Here is a 5,106-nt window from a genome sequence, read left to right as displayed (position 1 = left end):
ATTGCTTCACTTTTCCCCCAATTAACTTTAGCAGAAGAAATACATTTAAAGTCATTAACAATTCTTTTCAACTCATTGACATCACCTTTTCCATTTACCAAAACTATTACATCATCTGCATAAGCAGAAAGGAGTATAGGATTATTACAAGAAGGGAAAATTATACCTTTTAACTTATCGCATAACTTTTGAAGTAAAGGTTCAATAGCCAGTGAATACAACATGCCAGACATTGCACAGCCTTGCCTGACTCCTCTCTGAACTCTGATCGGAGCACTCAAACCACCATTAATCTTCAGAACTCTTTCAATGTTACAGTACATAGCCTTAATCATTGATGTAAACGAAGGACTTAATCCAAAAGCTTCTAAAGTATTCCATAAAAACAAATGTTCAACTCTATCATAAGCTTTCTCTTGGTCAAGAGAAATTAAGCCACATTAATTCCTAAAAGCTTTGAAGAGTCTAAAATGTCTCTGATCAAGGCAATATTATCTAAGATGGACCTGTTAGGAATGCAATAGGACTGATCAGGAACTGTCTTAAAACTTTACTTAGTCTTAAGGCTAATACTTTAGATAAAATGTTATATTCTGAACATAAAAGTGAAACTGGGCACCAATTGCTGATGTACTGAAGGTCGCCTTTCTTAGGCAACAGTGTAATTACTGCTCTTCTACAGCTTAGAGGTAACTGTCCTCTTTTCAGACTGTCATTAAAGACTGCTAATAATTCCTCTCCTATTGAGGGCCATAGAGTTTTATAAAACTCAACAGTTAGCCCATCAATTCCTGGAGATTTACCATTTTCCATTGCCATCATAGCAGTATAGAACTCTTGTAACGACAAAGTCTGTTGCAGGTCTTAGTTTGATTCCTCATCCACCTTTGGTAGCCCTTCTAGGAAATCCTCAGCATCTGCACCCCCTTTCACAAGCTCAGATTTATAGAGGTCAGAATAAAAATCTACAGCACATCTTCTAATGTCATCAGGTTGAATGAATTCTTGTCCTGTAGCTGATCGTAATGAGTGAATAATTTTACTCTGACCTTTTTTCAACTCCAAATTAAAGAGAAATTTAGAAGGAGCATCCATTTGATTAATAGACTGAACGCGAGAACGAACCAAAGCTCCTTGCGATTTAATTGCCACCAGGTCAATCAACATTTCTTTTTTAATTCATTAATATGATTTTATCATTTTTTTTGTTATTATTTCTCGTAAGGCAATCATTTCTTTTTCTAAAACCTTCATTGATTGAGCTATATCTCCAGTAACATTCAAAGTGTACTTTAAACAAAAATCTTTTATAAGAACCTAACCACAATCTGTAAAGAATCATAACACTGTTTCTGTTGTTTAAAATTTTCCCAGAAATACTTAAAACCATCCAAAAAATGTGGATCATTTACCAATGAATGATTAAAAAGCCAATATGCACGTTTACACTTAACATTCATAATAAAAATACCACACAGAACTAAACTATGATCAGAAAGTCCAACTGGAATCATTTTACTACACTTAAAAATATTCCTCTGAAACTTATGACTGTAAATTCTATCTAGTCGTGCCATTGAGATGTAGCGTTCAATCTTATGAGTCCAAGTATATTGTCTGATATTTGGATTAATTCTTCTCCATATATCGCACAAATCACGAGCTTCAATGAGTTGTATTAGTGTTTTCTGAGAAGCAGTGTGTGGTTCTATATGGTTACTATCTAACTTGTCATTGACAGTACAATTAAAATCCCCTCCTATAAATAATAACTCTTCTGAGTGTAAACTTTTCAATACAATATTTGAACTCTTTCGTGTCCTTTGTTAGGTGTATACAAATTCATTAACACCATGGTGACATTTTCAACTTTAACCCTAATTTTTAAAAAACGACCACTAATTATTTCTTCCCCTTCACATGATACAGGTAGAAAAGGTGTTGAAAACAGCACAGCCACCCCTCCACTAATAGATGATTTAGGACTTAAAACTATTTGTGCATCCCATTCTTTTTTCCATTCGGTCTCACTTTGAGAATCGCTATGTGTTTCCTGCAGGAACACAATATCAATTTGCTTTTGTCTGATAAATTCATATAACATCATCCTTTTATGGCTATCTCTGGCACCATTTAGATTTAAAGGTCCAATTTTAAAATTTGTCATTTTGGCTTTAAATATGAAAGCAAAAACAATAAAAAATAGCTAAAATTGCCAGAAAAGCCTTGTTTTTGTGGAATTTTAAATATCAGCCTCTTCAGCCTTTTTTTTCAGTTTGTTTACAAACTTTCTAAGACGGAAAACCTCTAGATCTTCAGATGCTCTTTCATTAGATGTTTGACATCATAAATGAAAATATCTGCCTTCCACACACAAGTGCTCCTATCAAGATCATTAAAATATAAGCATAATTTCCCCCACATTGGAATAATAGACAACTAATACAAATGCTATTTTTTACATCAAAATTAATTTGGTTAGTCAGTTTTATAATAAAGATGGTATACTTTTCTTACAGTATGAATTCCTTTCTCATCACAGTATCTCAATAACCCTGCAAGTTTTCAACTGTTATTGGTTCAATTCCTCCAGAGACCCATATGTTATTTAGTGTTATTAATCAAGACCATCGTCTTCTGATTTGACTAAATCTTATGTTGGCAAAACTTGTTTTACAGTAAACACCAAGAGTAATAACAGAGCTTTTCCAACTCTTCTCCAAAAAGAAATCACTACTGTTCCTTATATACAGTTTTATTAGATGTCTTTATTAAAGGGTGACTTGATTTGCTGAACAAAAGTGTGGCTGTGACCACAGAAATATCAGGTTAGAAACTAAATTAAAGGAATATCCTCTAAACTTCTCCACAGATTTGATCCAGCAAAACATTATTTACAGAAATGTAAAAGTGGAATTGATGTAAATATTGTATTTCTGTAATGAATACGAGGAGACGCTTTTACACTTATTTTGGTATTGTACAGACTCAGTCAAAAGGAAGAGCTGCAAACAATTATTATCAATTTTCAGTCTTCAAAACCTCCTTTATATTGAGGGAAAATGTACTTTTTGGCTTTACTGTCTAATTTACTAATAAGCAACCAAATTTTAAGGTATTGATCACTGAACTATGCTTGTATATTACCAGCAGCAGAGACTCTTTAATCAAGGAAGCCTACCCACTTTAAAAAACTGTGACCTCTATAATGTATTTATTACATATGTACATTTTGTATATCTGTATTTTATTCATAATTACCCCCTGGCATGTTTATTTTTGTGTTGTAAAATGTTATTTGCTGTTCTTTAAATAATAAAAACATTCAAAGCAGATGAACAAACTGAACTGGAACATGAACTAACTTTACCCTGAAGATTCAGAAACACACCCTATACGCTACAGACGGACTGTTTTGAAGATATTAGCTTTAACATTGAGTAATTAGGGTTAAACTGAAGTGCTTTAATAGAATCGTTGTCAAACACAACACCAAATATCTTTATTTTTTCCAGCGAGTTGGAGCTAAATTATGTTTCCAGACTTGAGTAAACCTTACGAGCATTAAGCAACCTGTCATTATGGGGCTCCTCGTTCTTTCGCATTGACCGATAGCAACTCGCCTGTATCTGACCCTGAATACAAAGGAAGGAGGGGGTTAGCACAGCTTACGGACAACTACTAACATAAAACTAATCCTGCTGGATGTTAAATAGCTATTTTTGCTAACGAATGGCTTGAGTTAGCAGATCTGATGCTGTTGGCTGCGCACCTTACTGTAACCTAACGCTGCAAACGCTTCATGTAAGACACATTTTCTGCACAAATTCCTTTTAAATGCTGATTTATTTAGGCTACGTCAGTTCATTAACCAAGCGAACAACCTGTTCTTGTCCAAATTACGGCAAAGTTGACAGTGAAAATGTCATCTAATGTCCTGAGGCTGTCATGTTTCTGCGACTGTTAGCGAAACCGGAAACAGAGAAACATTGCTTCGGAGGGCGCTTCCTGTATTCAGTTCCGCTGTGAAAAAGGTCTATAGACTGAACAGTTTCCTATCAGTCATCATAGATGATCAGTCATTATTATCTGACAGAATCAATATAGCAGATACTCGTTTGCTGGCCTTGCTGAATGATCTACTTTGAACAGGTTTAATTTATATAATGGATTAATTTATAATAAAGGAAATAATAGCAAGTTAATATAGACAATAATACATTTTACATGTAATAAATGTATAACACTATATTAATATTTTACTCCAGCCATTTAATAGTGTGTATTTGCTTAATTTTCTAAACTTTTTCATGAATGATTTCCCACATGAAATACTGTAGTAATTTATTGTAAGCAATGTATTGTTTTTAAACCAAACTTTAGCAATAGAAACAAATTAACTATTAATAACTAATTAAAAATAATAATATATATAAATAACTAACAGCGGTGACAGTTTATTAAAGATAGTAGTTTATAATCAGATAATCAGTTAAGATCATCAGTTTATAACTATATTATACATTGTTTAAATGATTAACTATAGTAATTCATTTTAATGTGACACATTATTGTTTGCTTTTTATATTTTACAACAAACTTATTTTAACCAAGTAACCAAGATCCTGAATTAGTTTATTACACTTAATCCTACAATTAGACGGTCTATTATGTTTTCTTTGTGTATGTGGACACGTGAATAAAGTCATGTGTCTTTAACTAATTAATTGTATTGACATAATTTGAGTTGAGAAACTGCAGAGATGTTAAAATGATCGTTACCATATAATAATAATGACTGAAATGGGAAATCATATCTGTGAACTTTAATAGGTGGCGATAATGCTAAGGAGTTAGTTAGTTAACATATATGCTTTGCCTAAATCGTGTGTGCTAGATTGTGTGTGCCTGAAACGTGTCTGCGGTTCTGCAGCCTGGGCCGTAGATCTGCCTGGATCCAAGTCTGCAGACTCCTGTTCCACACTCCAGTCCAGCAGGTGGCGGTAAAGCACATTTAAGTTTGACAACCGCCAAAATACTGAAGAGGAAGCTGACAAACCGAAAGCGTCAAAAGAGCTCAAGTTGTGTTCCTGCTGCACAAGAGCG

At 33.6% G+C, this 5,106-nt stretch overlaps 1 protein-coding gene across 3 annotated transcripts in view; it reads left to right on the top strand.

Annotated features, from left to right (window-relative positions):
• LOC130221899 (NACHT, LRR and PYD domains-containing protein 3-like) overlaps positions 1–5,106 on the top strand; it is an 80,653-nt gene that overhangs the window by 15,582 nt on the left and 59,965 nt on the right. Inside the window, exon 12 of one of the 3 annotated variants that reach the window (XM_056454443.1) lies at positions 1–3,415. This exon is cut by the window's left edge and continues 1,731 nt beyond it. The exons of the other annotated variants lie outside the window; for them this stretch is intronic. The gene's annotated coding sequence lies outside the window, so the exon portion shown is untranslated. Of the gene's footprint in view, positions 3,416–5,106 lie in introns of those variants that run through there. 3 annotated transcript variants of the gene reach the window in all.

Source organism: Danio aesculapii, chromosome 4 (genome assembly GCF_903798145.1).
Source record: "Danio aesculapii chromosome 4, fDanAes4.1, whole genome shotgun sequence".
In the NCBI taxonomy this organism is placed as follows: domain Eukaryota; kingdom Metazoa; phylum Chordata; class Actinopteri; order Cypriniformes; family Danionidae; genus Danio; species Danio aesculapii.
The sequence above is the reverse complement of the archived record's forward strand: the minus strand, read 5'-3'. Positions and strand labels throughout refer to the sequence as shown.